The sequence below is a fragment of the Cupressus sempervirens genome, chromosome 3 (assembly GCF_028749045.1).
Source record: "Cupressus sempervirens isolate cs-2001-9-10 chromosome 3, ASM2874904v1, whole genome shotgun sequence".
NCBI classification, from domain to species: Eukaryota; Viridiplantae; Streptophyta; class Pinopsida; order Cupressales; family Cupressaceae; genus Cupressus; species Cupressus sempervirens.
This window is the reverse complement of record NC_143120.1, coordinates 567614343-567636191: the sequence shown is the minus strand read 5'-3', so window position 1 is coordinate 567636191 and position 21849 is coordinate 567614343.

Below are 21849 nucleotides of genomic sequence, written 5' to 3'. Positions count from 1 at the left end.
AAAGATGGAGCTTTCATTTTTGGCACTTCTAGATACTTCTACATTAACTAAAGGCTCTCTTCTTATTATTTTCTAAAGTTTTCTTTGTTTTATGACATGTAAAGACTCATGCATCCAATCAATGATATAAAAATGGATGGAGTCCTATTAAGCACCAATTAGAGAGTCAATTTGTACATAATTAGTTTGTTGTATTAATTTAGAAGCACATGATTACAAGAATATATCTCTCACTATCAACACAAATTGAAGATATTATTTCTTATAAATACAAATTTTTAATATGTAATTAGGTTCATCATTATTTTTCAATAATATATGGTTTTGGTGCTCGCATTTGGAGTGTAGTGATTCTTGCCTAAGTGTGTTATATTTTGTGAATGTATGTTCATGGAATGTAATTGAGCCAAAAGTTTATTGCATTATTTTTGGTTGTGTGATCTTTTAATTCTGGTGTTTTCTATGGTTTTATAAATTCCATTGACATATCTAGTTCAAGAAAATATCACCCATTTTGTTCTTTCACAACTTTTTGTCTTGCATGAGCACACTTTCTATGGCCTTGCGATTTGATGAAAAGTGAAACATCTTATGATTGCTAAATTCCCATTGACAATTGCATCAGTAGAATTAGGGAAGCACTGTTCCTAGTTTCATTGGTTACTTACTGATATCTTTGAAAGCTTAACTTGTAAACATGTTGTTTTTGTAGCTTATGTCCATTAGGATTTTACTTTCATGTTATTTGCTTAAACTTCTTATCACCCTATCTTTGTTATTTTCTTTACCAACCCCTTGGTTAAAATAGGAATTCATATAGTTGCATTGTTAGATTGCATTCATCATAAAAACAAAAAATACAAAAACACAGTTTCTTTTTGTGTGTTTTATTCTTTTGAAGCAGCAAACAGATTTTACATATTATCCAAAGTTATTAGAACTAGCAAAGGCCTCCTCATGAACATTCACATTTATCTTCAACTAAGTGGATTCTAATAGGTCGTAAGATCACCTAGAACCTTGGAGTTGATCCCCAAGATTGACTTTTCAAGAGAGGAGTTTGAAAGGATTTTTGTCATTAAGCATCATGCAAAATGACAGCTCAACAATAACATCCCTATTGGTGGTAATGATGTGAACAATACACCTCCTAGAACTCCTAGTGTAAACACAAGAGTGTCTCCTTCACCACCTAGATGCTCAAAGTCACATCACTATAGTGAAACCAATGATGAAATTGCTAGTGAAGACATTATGAGGTTTCAATGAGATGAGGTCACCCAAAGGCTAATGCTCAAAGTCTTGGAACAAAATGGGGACCAATACTTTCAATACATGATAGCAAAGGGATGGAAACTCCCACAAGATTTTGATGTTCAAAGAATAATCCAAAATGGAGACCCTACTAAAGCTAATATTTTGAGAGAGGAAATGAAAGAACTCAAAAATTAACTTGCACAACTACAAGTTTTCAAGGAACAACCCAAGGTCCCTTTTTTGATCAATCTGTGCTCTTACTTTTGATAGGATTTTTTAGATGGTCCAATTTCCTAGGGATATAGAGGTTCCCAAATATGATAAATATAATGGAAATGGTGATCCACATGACCATGTAAGTCATGTCTATGCTATTAATATGGACTTCGTGCTTGAAGACACTTACCTCATGTGGTTGTTTCCTAGGAGCTTGAGAGGCCAAGCCATGGAATGGTTCATGAAACTATCACCTCCTCTCAAAAAATTTGATTAGCTTGCACAAATATTTATCCAATGGTACTTATAACATTCAACATCCTATTACTATGCTGGATTTGTGCAACATTAAACAAAAATAGGTTGAACCCTTTACAATGTACCTCTAGTGATGAAGATATTTAGATTCTAGGTACCCTCAACATATTCCTGAGATCAAGAAGATTGACATTTTTGTCAATACACTTGTACCTAAGCTCTACTATGATCTTAGAACATAATTTTTCACATCCTATCACACCATTGTTGAGAGTGCATACCACATTGAGGATGTTATTAGAAAAGGTGACATTGTCTTGAATAAAAATAAAAATGGCAATAGCAATGGAAAAGACAAAAAAAAACACTTGGAATAAGAACAAATACTTGTCAATTATGGATAAGTGGATGCTTCTAAGACCAAAGAGTCAGCCTTTAACCTTTCCAATACTTTTTACATTTCAAAACAACAAGATATTTCAAAGTCTCAAACATCGAACAAAAATTAAAAAAATCTCTAAACCAAAACATGTTTACACACCTATGGTAGAATCTTATGAAGTGGTCTTAAAGACCTTGCTTACAAATAAACTTGTCACACTTCTAGACAAGTCTTGACCCTATGACCCACCCATTAGACCTAATTGGTGGAGAGAACCATTTGTGCAATTATCATAGGAGCAAAGGTCATAACACTGAAAATTGCTTCAAACTCAAAGATGTTATACAAGATCTCATCAATACCAACAAATTTGTAATGGATGACTTGGTAAAAAAAATTTATCACAAAGCCTTGAAGCAACCATTACTAAAATATGAAAAAGGGGAATCATCTAAGGCTAACAAGAAAAATCATGAAGCAAAGATCAACTATACCTACATTAACACTAACAACATCATAAACATGTTAGAACCTGTTGCATATCTTTCCATGTTGGATCCTAAATTTGACAAGGAGTAAAATTATGATATAGATGATGAAAGACCTATGATAGTCCTATAAATATGTAGTACTCAAAAACATTATAGGGACATCTAGCCTAAGGTAGTTCTTAGAGTGACTGAATCTTCCTCTATGCATGGTGAGACACTTAATGTTGTCACTAGGGAGCAATCTAAAGTTATTCTTAAAGTTGAAAATGATCCAAAGAATGCCTCACCATCCAAACAAGTAGTTTCCCTAGCTATATCGAGCTATGACCTTATCACTCAATTGCACAAATCCCTGACATAGATTTCAATATATGAGTTGCTAGAACTATCTCCTTTGCACAAGGAAATTCTCAAGAAAGCTTTATCCACAACCAATATCCCTAGGTACATTGACACTAAGCAATTCCAAGCTATGGTGAACCATTTCTCTTCACCACATTACCTCACATTCTCTAAAGAAGATGAAAAGTCACTTAGTCATCCCCATAATCTAGCCGTACACATAGAAGTCCAAATCTTTTGTACTTGTATTCATTGAGTCTTGATAGACAATGGTGCAAGGTTAAACATCATCTCTTTCAATGTTATTTGATAGCTAGGCATGCTTGAATTTGCTATCCAACCTAGGTGGATGATCACCATCAAAGCCTATGATGAGGTTGAATGGCCTTCTAAAGGTCTTATTATGTGCTACCAATCCATGTTGGTCCTATCGAAAAAGATGTGGTCTTCCAAGTTTTAGACATCCCACTAGCATATAATCTATTGCTAAGAAGACCTTGGATTCATGACATGTAAGTAGTTTCATCTATATACCATCAATGTATAAAGTTTCTCTTAAATGTTATTGAAATATTCATTCCTAGGGACAACTCAATGTATATCAACACACTATTTGTTTTTGAGACACTAGTCCCTCATAATTGCTCTTCCTATGAGATCAAACTATCTCTCTAAGAGTGTGAACAAAAATTGAAAATGATGAGCCTCGGTATGGGAAAATACAATCTAGATTCTACTTTTTCTCTATTGGTTTCTCCATGATCTTATAGGAAACCTTTTGAAAAATTGAATCCCTCAGCTTCTACTATGACCATTTTTGGCACTTTGTTCAATCCTCTATTCCCTTAGAAGAGAAAAAGAACACCAAGCTATTATAGATTAGATTTATAGTGAAGAGAAATATGTTGAGAAGGTTACGGTCACTACTCCTACTTCCCCAAAACACTATAGAAAAGGATATAAACTTTTGACAAACATGGCCTACCATGGCCAAGGGTCCTTAACTGATGATAAGAAAGCTCTCCTAGAACCCTTTAGTCATATTGAGGGTTGCAAAAATTGAGATATTATTGGCCTAGGCTTTGAGCTAGAAGATGAACTACCAAAGTTTGATAGAAGGGCTCCCATGTTTAGTGAATTAGAGGATGATGAACCACCCTTCGCTACGACTATTCTATGGGAAGAGGATTGTATACCTCCTACTACTCTCCTTTGGGGAGAAGAACTAATGTCCTCCTCTATTAGGATTAAACCATAGATAGAAATAAAAATTACATGCAAATATAAATAATATTAGAAAATAATAGATCACACAGAAGAGAATACAAGACACCAAGATTTAATGTGGTTCACCCAATCCCTGGGCTAGGTCCACCAAATAGCAAGTCAAATATTATTATGATCTAGTAATTACAACCTTGTTACAATCCATAATCCCTTATAGCTCAATATCACCACAAAAAGCAATTTTCACATCCCACGCATTATAAAAAAACCCTAACCCTAAGCTCTTTTATACAAGTATTTTTACCACTTTAGGGTTATAATTAATAATTACATATCAGCCCAAAATCCTAATAAAATAGGGCCAAAAACCCCAAAGAATTATGAAGTATGTACAGTACTTCTCTGATCAGTCGCCATGAACTGAGAACCTTTAATGATGTTGATGCTTCTACCTCTAGACAACACCAATCAAATAAATTTGATCATGAAGATCTAAATAGAGGAAGGATAAGAGAAAAGATTGCTAGCTTGATAGCTCATAACCAAAGTATAGATTATGGTGAATATGAATGGGAATCCCTATTTGATGCATTTTGTGAGTTAGGAGTAGATTTCATCCATGCCTATGCTACCCAACTGAACATAGTTGAAGAGTCTAGTCTAGGTTCTAATGAATTTGGTTCACACACTACTCTAAGGGATCACATTGTCCCTCTAGGTCTATTCCTAATTTGGATTCTTCAGAGATTTCTCTATAGGCTTGACCTTTCATATCACCAGAGATGAATCCTTCTATACCAATAACCTTGAAGCCTCCACCTCACTCTCTTACTCCACCTTGATCTCATAGATTGGTCTGCTCAACACCAAAGCTTGACACTATCATCTTTTCAAAATGACTATGAGATCTCTTGCTACCTCAATGCTATCAACCCCATGATATCTTCCACCAATGAACCCATAGTTAACATGACAAAGAAAAATATCAAGTACCTTAGAAAATTAAAAGAAAAACAAAAAAATAAACATTTAGATGGTGAGAACCACTTTGTGGCAAGGTCTAAACCTCAAAAAAGTGAAAACAAAGACATATCTAAGGGTGAAAACCTCCATGAGGAACCTAAGGATGAGGCACTTGGTAGTCTGACAAACTATTTTCATGATAGATCTTTAGTTCTTATTGATCCCACACAACCTATTAATATGGGTACAAAAGAGTCCCCGAAAATCATTCATGTAGCTCAATCTCTATCAATGGAAGAAAATGAGAACTTCACTATGTTTTTCCAAGAAAAAAAGATCAAATTACCATGGACCTATTCAAATATGTCTGGCCTTGACACTAATTTAATCATACATCATTGGTCTATCTCTCCTAGTGTCAAACCTGTCAAGCAAAAGTTGAGAAAAATGCATCCACATGTAGCTCTCTTGGTTAAGGTAGAACTAGAAAATCTCCTAAGTGTAAATGTCATGATATCTATTGATTATGTAGAGTGGATTTCCAACATTATACCTTTGTCTAAGCATGACAAGTCCATTCGAGTGTGCACCAATTTTAGAGAATTAAACAAAGCATGCCCTAACAATGACTTTCGGCTACCAAACATACACATGATAGTGGACATGACCATAGGTTATGGAATGTACTCTTTAGTAGATGACTTCTTTGGGTGCAATAAAATTGAAATTGCTCAGGTTGATCAAGAAAAAACAAACTTTACATGTGCATAGGGTACCTTTTGTTGGAATCTCATGCCCTTTGGGTTAAAGAATGCATGAGTTACCTATCAACGAGCCATGACTACCATCTTCCATGACATGATGCTCAAAAATATATGTTGATGACACATTTCCCAAATCTAAAAAAAGAGACACAAGTCTTCATGACCTTAGTTTGATATTGAACTGCATGGAACAATTTCAACTTAGGTTAAATCCAAAAAAATGTACCTTTGGTGTTACATCAAGAAAATTGTTAGGCTATATCATATCAGAAAAGGGCATTGAATTTGATCCCAAAAAGGTGCAAGCCATCATGAAAATTCCTCCTCCTAGGAATATCAATCAATTAAGAAGTCTTCAAGGATGTCTACAATCTATTAGGTAGTTCATATCTTAGTTGGTTGATAAAGCTCAATCCTTCAATAAGAACTTTCACAAAGGCTCCACATGTATCTAGAATAGAGGTTATCAACAAAGCTTAGATCAAATAAAAGGGTATTTTGGCCAAACCTTCAATATTGATGTCACCCCTACTAGGAAAACCTTTGATACTATACATATAGGCTATAGATTCTTCCCTAGCAGCACTATTAACACAAAGTAATGAGACTGAAAAGAAAATGTTATTTACTAAATTAGTCACACTTTTGTGGCTTATGAGATGAAATACAACAAGATTGAGAAGGCTTACCTTGTAGTGGTATTTTCCTTCCAAAAACTTAGGCACTCCATGTTGCCTCACATAGTGCATCTCATTGCAAAGATTGATCCCCTCAAATATCTATTGAGTAAAGTTGCACTTACTATGTGTCTTGCTAAATGGATGATGATTCTCTCTAAATTTGACATTCAGTACATCGAACAAAATACTATCAAGGGGCAAGCCATAGCTGATCAGCTTGCTTATTTTCCATTGCAAGATGTAACTCCTATACATATTGAATTTCTTGATGCTTCCATCATGTATATCACTGAAAGAACTTGGAAGATTTTCTTTTATGGATCTCACAACCAAAATGAGGCTGGTGTAGGCATTTTTTTTATCACACCTCATGGTTACACAATCCCAAAATCTTACAAACTTTTATTCTCATGCATTAACAATATAGCAAAGTATGAAGCTTTAACAAATGAGATTAAAATGGCTTTAGAATGGAGGATCAAAGAGCTACACATTTATGGAGACTCCCAACTTGTTATTAATCAATTTAATAATTATTATCAAACTAAAGATGACAAGTTGGTGCCCTACCATAAATTGGTTGATTCTCTATAGAACTACTTCAGATTTGTGACATTTCAACAAATTCCTAGAGTAGATAATAATGTTGTAGATGCTATGGCTACTCTAGCATCCATTCTTTAGTTACAAGATCACAAATCACATTTTGAGTTCTTGGTGGAAGAATTACGTCATCTCACATATGACTCATTTGATAATCATGCAATCTGCACCATTTTTGGTCATGATTCATCTCACTACTCCACCATTTTCTCCTAGCTTCATGATTAGATAATTCCTAAAAACCTCATGAGAAACCAAAAATTCCAACTCCTTTGCAATGTCTCACACTACACCCTGGTCTCTGGTGACTTGTATAGGAAGGGTCTACATGGAACATTTCTTTGGTGTCTAGAACTAGAAGAGTCCAAAAAGGCATTAGCCAAACTCCACAATGACATTCATAGGGCACACTCTAATGGCCTTGCACTTTCTTGAAAACTACTTAGGGTGGGATATTATTGGCCAACTATGCAAGCTAATGTTGTTTGATATGCTAAATCTTGTAAGAAATGTTAGTTACATGGTACTCTAATTCATGCTTCTAGAAGTGAGCTTATACCTTATGTTACATATTGGTCATTTCAGTAGTGGGCTTTTGACTTGGTAGGAAAGATTCATCCAAATTCATCCAGTGGCCACAAGTTTATCATTGTAGCAATGGAATACTTTACAAAATGGGTTGAAGCTATACCTTTATCTACTGCTACATGCAAGCATGTTGGCTTATTTATAATCAACCACATTATTTGTCCCTATGGCATCCCGTCCCGCCATGTTACCAATAATGGAGGATAGTTCAAAAATAAGGACCTAAAAAAACTTTGTAAGAAATTCAATATCAAACAACATTGGTCCTCAATAGACTATCCTCAAGGGAATGAACAAGCTAAAGCCTCTAATAAGACATTTCTCAAAATCCTACATAGAACAATTCACAAATCAAGTAGAGATTGGAACCTACAGATCAATCCAACACTATGGGCCTACAAGACCACTATACATACTCATACATGGGCTACATATTTTTTGTTAGTCTATGGCTTAGAGGTTGTCTTACCCTTAGAAGTCATGATTCCCTCACTACAACTCTCCCTACATGGGTTGATAACTGATGAAGACCATAGGGCTATGAGGATACAAGAGATATAAATCCTTGATGAGTGTCGCAAGGCTTCTTTTTCTCATATGATAGCTTATCAAAAACATATGTCTATTACCTACAACAAAAAGGTCCATCCTCATGAGTTACAAGTGGATGAGCTTGTGCTTAGAAAAACCCAAGAATTAGCAAAATAGGGAACATAAAGGGAAATTCAAGCCTAACTGGTTAGGTCCTTACATTGTCACAACAATGTTTGGATCTGGTGCATATCAGCTTTCTACTCCTGAAGGGGAATAACTTGTTGATCCTATTAGCATTCTACATATAAATAAATTTTATGCTTAAGGCTCATAGCTCAACTATCTATCTATCTATATACATATACATATACATATATTGATCTTGAGAAAATCCTTAAAATTAGAAAATGTCCTGAAAAAATGACCATCTTAGTGAAAACCTAGCAATAGGAATATTGATGTATCACCAAAAAAAAGTTAAATAATACAAAAAAATTGAACAAAGTCTTGAAAAAAAATTTCAAGTGGTGAAAGCCTAGATATAGATGCTACTTGAGGCCCTCACACCTATGCCTATCAGTCTCACTCACTCCACAACACATTTCCTAGTTGGAATTGTCTCTTATCCTCATCTAGGGGGCATAACTGTTTAACTTATTAGGGTCTTCTTGTGCATTATGGTCTTTTTGGCAACTCATGCAAAATAGTGTTTCTCAACACTTTTTGAATACTTAAGATATAGTCTAACATGTTGCAATACTTCTCATTGGTAGACTCAAGTCCTATAGTAAATCTTCATGTGACATCCACACATGTACTTACATATTAAACTCATTGAACTATGATGAACTTCATATTCTTGGTGTGTTGTTTATGATGATTTCTTTGCTAGGCATTCCATCCCTAATAGTCTTTTGAGGATGTCCTGAACTAGAAGACTGGGAGCATGTGGCATGTTTACTTTATTTCTTCTTGTGGGTATACTTTATTAGCCTAAGGAGTCATGAGCATTAATTCTTGTCCTACTTGATGCTTTAGACCTACAATGTAGCATCCATGTATATTTTTGCAAGACTACACTTGGGGTTATTTTGGTGCTTATGCCTTGATATAGGTGTAATCTTGCTATACTAAACTTAGGGAGTCTAACTACATTAGTCATCTTGATTTACATATCTTTGATGCTTAGATTAGATTCCCACATTTCTATCTAACATAGATCATATTCATATCCTCATAGTTATACTAGTGATGATTGTATGGTCTTTTGATGTCCCTAATAATGCTTAATGATGAAATTAGAGTGTAAATGTTTTACATCCCTTGCAAGTAAACCATTTTGCATCATAGATACATTATAGCTTAGTATTGAATTTTGCACATGGGGATATCTCTCTCTTCATCTTTTCATGGACACATCAGCTAACTGCATTCATCTCTCTTCAATCTCTCTCAATAATATCTTTTCATTTTCTTGATCTTTCATGTCGCCTCTTTTTCTATCCTATCGTCACAAGGGGTTAATCTAAATTATCACATCTAATCTATCTAAGTATCACATTTTCAAAACATAATTTCACATCATAAACATGAGAGATAAAACTTTTCATGAGAGAGATCTATGAGCATATAAACATGAAGATAAAAGTGAGCATACATATAAACATGAGCAGAAGCTAAAACATCACATGGAAACATAAACTCAAATGTTAAAATATACAACCATCACATGAGCATAGAAAATGAGACAAGTACAAAAATACATTGATTGAATCTAGTATATCATATATATCAAATGTATCAAAGTACATAGACAACATGGGATCCAAAATTTGGATGAGTGTCTCAAAATACATATAGCACAAAAGAAAATGTCACAAGGACATTAGCCTAGACCTAAACCTAAGACTAGCTTCCTCCCTCATGATTAGGTTGTGTTTGAGGAGTCGTTGGTGCTCTCAATGGTGGTTGATCTGATCTACCAGCCCTCTCCAATATATAGGTACATGTTAGCTGATCTAATCTGCCAACACTCTCCAATACATAGCTACATGTCAATCCACCAGAACTGTAGCAATATACACCTCCTGGTAGTAGGTTTCCCAAGCTATTTGTCACTCCACCTCCCACCAATCCTATACTAGTTCATCTCTCAAAGATCACTCTTGCCTATTAGCCTCTACTATAAGAATCCACTAACTTTTGGTCTCTAACCACTATGGTCATCCTCAACCCCTATAGCTCTACCTCCAAAGCCCAAATCCTAGCATCTTAGTCATCCTCCTCTCCATCTCCCTTGACATGCTACTCTTGCCATGGTTCTACATAATCCACTCTCCTACACCTCAATGGATACTCCTCCTCCTTGCCCTCCTCATCCTCATCCTCCTCACTCTCCTCTCTCATGCCTTGGGGTGACGTCCATCTCCTCCCACTAGCTCAAAAACTTTTCCCAACCTTTATGTGCCTACCAACCCTACCTCCACCACCTCCGTTGTCTCCACCATCTCCCCCCCCCCCCCCCCCCCCACAATCTTGTTACCATAGTGGTGCATCTAGCCATGTGAATCTCAAGAAGTGATGTCTCTACATCTTGTATAAGTAGGCTAGATCAGCCCCAATATCTACCACGTCTACATGGTAATCTGAAGGCATCGACATTAGTATTGTGGTATCTCTCAAAGCTATTAGGTAATCAAACATGAGTAACCAACCTTATGCCTCCTCATCATGGAACCATGCACAGGTGGTGGTCTCCATTAAGATCACCTACCTCTAAGAAAATTGCCACCATACTCAACTAAAAGAAAATCTCTCAACAATATATGAGTGCCTCCCAACCAATGGCCAGCTATAGTGCATGTACTCAATCTCCCATGTGTCAAAGTATCTACAACACTAACAGTATGGTTGCTAGTCAAAAGAGGTAAGATTTTCAAATAGGTGTTGGTAGTATGTTACATCCTTGTTGTGAATTTGTGGGTTGAACCTTGTATATCCAAAAGATAAATGGCTCGTTGCATTCTCATGACTGCACCCACAACTGGACCACTACAATATCCTCCTGGACTCATATTTGGGCTAGCACTACATTACATGCCCAAGTACATCCATCTTGGTAGGCTATCTCATAGAGCTCATGATACATATATGACAAGATGGAAGGGCCCTACACAATCCTCCTAGGCTACCCAGTCAAGTCTACAACTAGTTGACCCCATCCTAAAGGGAATCCCTTCTGGCCGCTTTTGATAACTAGAGGCTAGGAAACCAGTAAGCAAAGAAGGTAGGGTAATAGATATTGGTCTCCATACTTGTCTATCAACCTCTCCCAACTGAGGTATCGATCTAGGATTATCACATCTTGAAACAACTATTGCACAACCAACCTCCCCTCTATCAAGGTTTGATCATAGTAAACCTATGACATCCAAAAGCTCATATTAGCACATCTCATATGGATATTAGAAACTTACAAATGATCATCAAAACATAATGATCATACTTACAAGATCTCCATGATATGGTACTGTAAGAATGTGATAAACATCCTCTAAAGTGATGGTAGCCTCGCTAGTAGGCAAATGGAAGTTGTGCTTGTTGTACCACTACTTGGCTAAAGAAATCAACAACCCATGGTTTCCTACATATGGGGCATGTGTATGAACCACCTTAATCCCATGCTCACTATGAAATCCTTCTCATCATCATCTAGATGATGAAGGGTGTGCAACCCCACCACCTTAAGGGCTCTAATCCAAAGGGTGGGAAAAACAATCTGCAAAATTGAATCATATAAACATCAAAAACATCAGTATCAACTATAAATAGATGAAGATTATCATTAATAGATCAAAACAATAGAAAACAATGCTCAGACATGCAAGATTCAACCTTAAACATTCAAAAAAGCTCAAAAAATGACTTGGGAAATACTTTTCATTACACTTGGGTGATAATTAGTGTTGATTAATTACCATGTGATACTTTCCTGTTGGGTGATAGTTCACACCATCCCATGCAATATTTGGGTAGTGTTGATACGATATAACTTTCTAAAGTAATGTGATACAATTTGTCTAACAAAAGTATCATGTGACACTTCTTAAAGTAGTTGTGTGATACTTTTAGAGTATCACATAATATTTTTGTCAAAACCCCTAATATGGCATTAAAAATGTGTTAAATTCTAAAAAACAAGTAAAATTTGTGAAGACTTAATGGGGCCTTGTACTCAGGTGGTTCCTTGTGCAACTAGTTGTGATCAAAAAGGTGTCTATGGGTTGGAATGCTAGAAAGCACCATTGTATCTCTCCAAATCACTCAAAAGCTCTCCAAAATCACAAAAGAAAAATGAATAAAAAATGACCCTTGGACCCCTTATATAGTCCTCTAACCTCATTTTGACTCATTTTTCAAACTCTTTGAAATTCCACAAAAATTGCACCCCTAGCTAATTTCAACGTCTTGGATCCATTTTCAAGATCAAAATCAAAGTTTGATTTCATTTTGATAGCCAAAATCATATTTTAAAATTCTACCTTCTTTTATGCAATTAACTGACCTTTGAGGTCTAATCTTTGAATCTTTGCTGGAGCATCTTCATTCCTCCATGTCTTCACCATTTCTACACTTCATATCTACTTCAATTCAAACCATTCACTTCTAAATCATCTTTCTACTTGATTTGACCTAATTTTTGAGCTTCATCCTTCTTGGTCAACTTTGGTCAAACTGGAGTATCCTATCACCTCTTTATGGTCACTCTTTGGTTCTAATCTCATTACTATCATCACAAAATTTTCTACATCTTGATTTTCTCATATCTATCTCACTCCTACATTCCCTTTACCTTATTTCCATTTTCATCTTGAGGGAAAAAAAATACTCTATCATAACTGGCTACAACTATCTATTTCTCAGGAGCATATGTTTGATCTTTTTATTTTCTCTTGATCTATCTACTTTTCTTGGTGTTAGTACTCTTCTTGAGTTTTGATATCATTTCTCTTCTAGAATTCAATACTATTGCTATCAAGTTGTACATTCAAGACTTTCTATCTCTTTCTATATTTCATTCTTCAAAATCAGATCTCTCTATCTATCATTGCCTACTTGGCTTTTGTTTCCTTTGACATCATATATTTGTAGATCGGTCATACATTAATCAAAGAGGAGAAAATGTAATCACCTAAAAATGGTCATCTAGACTACTAGCCCCCTTCTTAGCATTTTATCTAAATTAATTAACTATTTCTCTAAGATAAATTGCTAAAAGTCAATTAGTTTTATTTTAACCTACAGTTTGACTATATTATTCTAAGTTCATATTTTATTAAAAGAACATGTCCCCTTTGAACTAAATAAAATACCCCATTCTCCTAACCCACCCTTTCCTATTTTCAAATTAAAAGAAAAGGCTTTTGTCTCACATGAAAATTCAACTCATTTTCATTGGTTGACTTTTTCTTTTAGATGGATCATGCCAAAAGTCAACCCCCACCCTTGATCATCCATTCCTTAATCTCAAGCTCAACCGTTTGTATACCTTTAAAAGAAAGAACCCTCTCCTTCTCAAAGGATCCATTTCTAGGACTAGAAAATGGGTTAATATCTAGCATACTATGAGCAATCACAAAACTCAATAAACATACACTAAAACCTTTCTAATGTACTATAAAATCCAACTAAACAAAGAAAGCAACATATATAAAACTCCCTCTTTTAGTTGTAGCTCCCATGTCCTTCTTTCTTCTCCATTTGATGTAGCTTCAATTTCCTATAGTGCACACAATTGAAAGAAAAATACTATTGATGACATAATGCTATTGAGAGTACCAGAAGAGTGATTTCAAGCCTAATGGATGCTAAAGATGAAGACTCCAAGAATATGGCTCTTAAGGATTCTAAGGATTAAGGACTCTAATGATGTTGAAGTCTCTAAGGAATTGAAAATGAGAGAAAGAAGGCTCAATTTATAGCCAATGTGCAAGAAAATATAATTGAATGAAAGGGTGGACACTTGTCAATGCAAATGTGCAACTTGGCATGATATTCCTTAGAATATCCATGACACATATGACACAATATTCAAAATATGAGATTCTATGACACATGAAAGTCAACATGCCTAAAATTGGAAGAGAATATATGATGTACATATGACACCTCAAAGCCACTTGCAGGATTCTATGATGCATAAAACTCAACATGGCTAAAAGTGGAGGAGAATCTATGGCGTGCACATGACACCTCAAAGCCACTTATAGCCAAGAATCTATGTTGATGGAGCCTTATTATAGACATGCATAATGAATAAAGTATATCAGATATGACATATTTTAGCCAACTATAAGGATAGAATCTATGATGCATCATGTCCATGTGGCAAGATTATATGGAATATTTGAATTAAAAATCCATATACCCACACAAATGGAAATTAGTAAACTAGAAATTAGAGAAGTAAAATAGGACTTAGAAAATTGAGAATTTCCATGGTTTGTGAAGGATGAATCAATTAATTAAAAATATTAATTAATTGAGAATGTTAGTTAGGAAGAATAATTAGTAATCTATGATGAAAATGCTTGGACTGACATAGGATTAGATTATGGGTTAACTAATTCTATAGGGTAAGTTATTAAATGATTGGTTAATTAGATTAGATAAAATTTGATAATATCCTTAGACAAAATGTGACGATTATGCAAATCAACTAGAATGATGACAAGTAGATCAAAGTCCTGATCAAATTGAATGACTAATTAGGATTGATAGCATGCCAAGGACATATGACATGGATTAAGAATATGTAAGATTTAACAGACATTATAAATGTTACAAGATTGAAATTGATTGATAAGGCTGATCATAATAACATCGGCAGACATTGTCATTGTTATTAAATTGGTTTGGTAATGCAATGATCGGATGATGAAAATGATATATTTTACCTAGAGTTGAGGGACATGATAGTGCTAAGGCCAAATTTGATAGGTTTGACAGTTTGATAAATTTCCAAGGCACTTACAGACATGAAAATGCCTAGGGTTTTATAGATAATGATTGATTTGAGAAATTTGAATGTTTCGAGTTGATTGGGGTTGGTTTGGGATGATTCTAGGTTGCTTTGAGATGATTCTAGGTCAATTTGGGATGATTTTGATGATGTTGAAATGGTTTTGGGTTGATCAGATATGATTTCAAAATAATCTACAATTGATGTGAAAGGGGATACGAATGATGAAGGATATTATTGAAATATGGTCAAATGAAAATCAAGTTTGGCCAAAAGATTGGAATTAATGAAATGAGAAAATGGGATGAGTTAGTGTGAAAGAGTGATGAAACTATAGATGTGAACCATTTTTTAGCATCTACACCATCTTCTTGAGAATTGTTATGTTTTGTGGAGAACTTCTAATATCTTGTCTAATTATCTCATCACCGTCCTCTTAGTAATTTTGAATCATTTTCAAGTAGCTTAATTCCTTTTTAAATAGTTTAAATAATCTAGCTTAACTAGCATGGCTTTGTAGCATTATCATATGTGTTATCATAGTTGCACTATATATTTCATCTTAGCTTAGATCATACTTACATTGCATGCTTGAGAACTTCTTTTTGACACTTGTATTATTTCTCTTGACTAAGGAATCTCCCATTGTATGGTTTACTAGCAAGGGTTGCATCTCTAAGGCTCCTTTGAGAGCTCGTTTCATACATATTTTATGTACCTTTGCACTTCATGGATAGGAATCTCTAAGTCATCATTCAAGCATTCCAAATCATGGAATATCTTGGATAGAATAGTTTATAGGAGTGCAATTTCTTAGTGTACCTCATACACTATTTGGCTAACTAGACTAGTACACCTTATAACCAATTATCATTGTTGTAAAGCAACTCACATTGCTCTCGTTGTTGTTATGTAGAGCCCATTTAGACTCAAAGGTTAATATTTTCCTACTTCATTAGGCAAGATTTCCCCTAGATTTATCTACAAGGGTTTGTGGGCACTGCCCCCAAGATAGGGTCAATGGGTTCAAGCAGTAGCAACCCTTGTGGGGTCTTGGGGTAGATCCCCAAGCACACTTCCTTTCACAATACAGGGTGGGGTTGAGGGGAAACATTCTCATGAGAGTTTTTACAGAAACACCCTATATAGCTCAAATGATTTTATTATTATAAAAGGCATTGGGAGCTATTTTCTATTGGACAACTTATTCTAACCCTAATTTTTTAAGCAACAATAAGCTTGTATAAATAGCTTAAGGTTAGGGATTCATAATGTTTGATGATATTGTAGCTTCTTGTGGTGGTTTTGAGTTGAAAGGGGTTATAGATTATAATCAAGTTGTAATTATTGGTTAATAAGAATATAAGACTCACTATTTGGTGGATGTAGCTTAGGGATTGGGTGAACTATGTTAAATCTTTGTGTCTTGGTTTATCTTCTATGAGATTTACTAATTTTTGATATTGGTTATATTTGTATGTAATTGTCATTTCTATCTTGTTAACCCTAAAAAGTGGTCTTGGAGTGAGGTTGTTTCAGTTATTCTCTACAAGAAAGTCTCATGGTTGAGTGGGAGAAATGGTAGATGAGGGTAAGTTGAAGGTTGTGAAGTTTAATAGGAAAAACTTTGAATTATGGAAAATGCAAATGGAGGACTATATTTATGAGAAAGATTTATGATGGCCATTATAAGGAAAATCAAGGAAAACACATCTATGATAGATGAGGAATGGGATATTTTGGACATAAAGGTACTTATAAGTATTCATTTATGCCTAGCATAATTGGTGGAATTTTATATTACAAAATTGAAGATAACTAAATAGTTGATAGAAACTCTAGCAAAGTTGTATGAAAAGCCCTCCACTTCAAACAAGCTATTTCTTATGAAGCATTTATTTAATATAGAGATGGAAAAAGATGGATCTATTTTTTATCATTCAAATGATTTTAATAGAGTTACCAGTCAATTATCCCCTATAAATAGTAATTTGATGAAGAAATTAGGGCTCTCTTAATTTTGTGTTCTTTTCCTAAAAGCTAGAACAACTTGGTAATGGTTGTGAGTAATTTTGTTTCTAGTTCTAATACCCTAAAATTTGATGATGGTATTGGTGTGATTCTAAGTGAGGAAACTTGTAAGAAAAACCCCAAGTGGATCTACATTAGGAAGTGTCTTGAATGCACAAATAATTTGATAAAATGAATGAAAGAGGAACCAATTCTAGAAATCATGGAAAATTAAGAGGAAAATCAAATGGAAAGAGGTCTTAATCTAGAGGACCAAGAGATTGTTGGTATTGTGGGAAACTAGGGCATAAGAAGAAAAAAAATTTTGGAATTGAAAGAATAATGAGGAGCCAAGAAGGAAGGAAACAAGGAGGAAAATGTGGTAAGTAATAAATATGAAGAGAATTTTTTGCTTCTTCCTTTAGAAACTTTTGATGATTAATGGATTTTAGATTCAAGGGCTTCTTTTCATGTTACTCCCCATAGAGGTTTTTTTCTTAATTATGTCCAAGGGAATTTTGGGCTAGTTTATTTGGGAGATAATAAACATGCCAGATTTTTGGAAAGGGGAGAGTTAAGGTTAAGTTGATGAATAGGAAGCATTGGTACTAATAAGTAAGACATGTTCCAAGGTTGATTAGGAAATTAATTTTAGTAGGGCAACTAGGTGATGAGGGTTACAATATTACTTTTATTGACAAAAATTGGAAGGTTTCAAAAGGTTCCTTAGTAGTAAAAAAAATGTGTGAAAGTAGGCATCTTATATCTTTGTATAGGTCATACTATTCCTTCTACTTTAATTATTTCATAGAAAAGTAAATGGCCATGAATAGTTGTTGTAGTTGAGTAGGGAGAATAAAAAATTGTTGTAGATTTTGAGACAACACTATGACACAAAAGACTTGGGCACATGAGTGAGAAAGGTATGAAGTTACTTCATTCAAGACAGTCTTACCAAGTTTGAAATATGTTAATCTGGATTTCTATGAAAGTTGTTTGTATGGAAAGAAAAAGAGAGTGAGTTTTGTGAAGAGTGGGAAGAAAAAAAGAAGAGAAATTAGAGCTTGTGCATACAGATGTATACGGATTAGCTCAAGAATCTTCCCTTAGTGGCTCTCATTATTATGCTACATACATTGATGATGCAACTAGAAAAGTATGGGTTTATTTTCTTAGACTTAAATGTAATGCATTTGTAACTTTTAAGAAATGGAAAAGCTTGGTGTAGAATGAGATTGGTAAAAGATAAAATGTCTTAGATGTGATATTGGTGGTGATTATTGTAGAAATGATTTTTAAAATTATTATTTTAGATTAAGGTAAGAATAGGTTTTGAGGGGATCCAAAACCCCTTTATATCATAGACCCAAAATATATTCAAAGAAAGCCCAAACATCACAAAGGGATCCAAAATAGAAACATGTTGCAATAGGAAAACATTATATGTGTAGTAGCACCAACAAAAAAACCAGAAAAGAAACCAACTTGAACTTCTTAACCAACCAAGGAGACTAAGAATTCTATTTCACTCCCTTTTTGTGAGAGCATAAATTCATATCAAATTGAGGAAGGGTTTTTTTAGATCCTTTCCTAGTCACAAGTGTCCACCCCTCCTCAAGCATCACAACCTTAAACTGCCAATTTTGAGAATCCAAAATAGAAGGAAACTCATCCAAATTTTGATAAGGACCATTTGTCATCACTTCTTCCATCAGACTGGAACTAATACCAATAATCTAATTACCAATTCTAGTAGCAGCAATAGAGAGAAATTCATCCTTTTGACAAGGACTATTTGGTCATCACTTCTTCCATCAGATTGGAACTAATACCAGTAGTCTGATTACCAATTCTAATAGTAGCAGGAGAAAAACTAGAAGAAGAAATATTACCAAAGCTAGTAGATATACAATGACTAGATCCAACAATTGTAGCACAATGTAATGTACCTTGTCTAGAATAAGCAGTCTCAACACCAAAACCACTAGAATTATCTTGACCAAAGTTTGCACCAAGAACACCAGATTTAACACCAACCTCCTTTTGAAAGGTTCTAAGACTACTAGCAGATAAAGGACCAACCCCATAAGAAACTTGGGCATCCATCTTGGAATCAAAAGCATTCATAATCTCAGAAGGAATAACTTCCAATATAGAGGATGGAGCCCCCTGCTCTATAGATCTAGAAACCTCATCCTCCAGAATAAATGATTTGACTACTAAATGATTTTTCTCCAATAAACCCTTCCACTAAGAGGAGGGTTGTTTATTTCTAGATTTTATAGTCTCACACTTAACAGCGATATGTCCAGTATCGAAATATTTTTTACACCTAAAAGGGAGGCCCTCATAATCAAGCAACTAAGTCCAAGAGCCCTTTGAATAACTTAAAATAATCTTAGCTGGGAGACCCTTTGAAACATCAATATCCACTAGAATCCTAGCATAAGTAGAATGGAACTGCACAAAAGATTGGGAATCAACCATACAAAAATCCCCTAAAGCCTTGCCAATTTCCATAAAAATAGAATTCACCCAAAAATGAAGAGGAAGATTAGGAAGCCTTACCCAAGTTGGGATTTTGAAAGACTCTATTTGAGGGTTAAAATTGGGATGCCATGGTTTAACCATTAAAGGAAAGAAGTTCTCCCAATAAAAGACTTGATCACAAAGAATAGTTTTTCAAGCCTTAGAATTGACAAAAGTAATAATGAAGAAACCTTTGATCAAAGGGAAAATCTCAATAGTAGCCATAATATATGGATCCCAATGCTTTGAAATCCATGCATGGAGCTCCAAGAGAGTGGACCAAAAAAATTTATAGTGACAAATAATAGAATCCTTGGACAGATCCCTAGAACGTTCTTTGATTTCTAAAAGTGACTCATCCCCCAGATTAAGAAAAATTGGCTTATAGGTAGGGATTGAAGGAGATATAAAAGGTTTAGTAGCCTTTTCCAAACCCTCACCCTTGTACAGGGACTCAGCATATAAAAACCCTTTCTTAACATCTATCACATAGGCAGCCACCACATCATTCCCAAAAACCTTAGCATCAACACCAACACCCTTGCCAGATTCAAAAATAGTAGAACCAAAATCAGCGCCCAACACACCCTTACCAAAAACCTTGGCACTAGTTGAGCATCACTACTAGAACCAACAAGCGTCACACCAATGCTAGAAATCCTAGCACTAGCACAAGTATCCTTGCTAGATTCTAAACTAGAATCAACAACCACCACAACACAATTAGTGTCAAAAGTCACCTCACCAATACTAGAAACCCTGGCACCAATAGAACTAGTTACAACCAAACCATTAGTAGATCTAGCAACCACCACACCATTGCCAGAAGCCCTAGCACCATTTTTAAGATTATTGTTCCACTAATATTATTTGTAGATATAAAACTATTCCAAGTACTCCACAAGAAAATGGAGTGGTTGAACATAAGAATAAGACAATAATGGAGCATGCAAGGAGCATGAAGTTGCATGTTGAGATGCCCTTAAACATGTGGGTAGAGGTTGTTAATAATGTTGCGTAGTTTATTAATAGAGGTCCATATACTCCTTTGGGTTGTGGTATTCTAGAGGAAGCACAGACTGGTAAAAGGTGAGTTATTCTTTTCTTAGAACCTTTCATCATGAAGAATTTGCATATATAGATTTTGAAAATAGAACCAAGTTGGAAGCTAAGTCAAAGAAATATTTTTTGTTGGATATGGCATTGATGTATTTGGTTATAGTCTTTGAGATTTTGAAAATCATAAAATTGTAAGAAATAGGGTTGTCATATTCATTGGGAAAGTGTTGTACAAAGATCTATTGAAACAAAATGAGAAGAAAGAAAATGATTATGTAGTATTGTATGATACTCCTAAAGGTGGCATTCTAGTAGTTCATTATGCTTCACAATGATAGCAATAATGAATGCCACAAACTCTAGTGAATGTTAGACAATCAAAAAATGCCAACTAGACCTCTAGAAAGATTTTCTCCCTCTTTGTAATCTATTTTATTAATGGATGTTGGTGAACCTTAATTTTATGATGAAGCTATGCATGTTGATACAAAGATTTAGTGGGAATCTTATATGATAGAATAAATGGGATCCTTGTTGAAAAATCAAAATTGAGATTTATGTAAGTCACCTATAGGTAAAAGGTCTTCATAGAATAAATGGGTTTGTGGGTTAAAAGAAGAGGATGGAGGTAAGACATATTTAAAGCCATGTTAGTTGTAAAATAATTTACATAGAAAAAGGGCATTGATTTTGATGAGATATTTTCTGAAGTTGTTAAAATGATTTCTCTTCATATTGTTTTAAGTATTGTGGCTATTGAATATTTGCATTTCAAGTAGCTTGATGTTAAAAAAACTTTTCTTCATGGTGATTTGGATGAAGAAATAAATATGAAATAACCACTAGGATTTTAGATCAAAGGTAAGGAGAATTTAGTGTGCATATTAAAGAAAAGTTTATATGGCTTGAAGCAAGCACCTCGGTA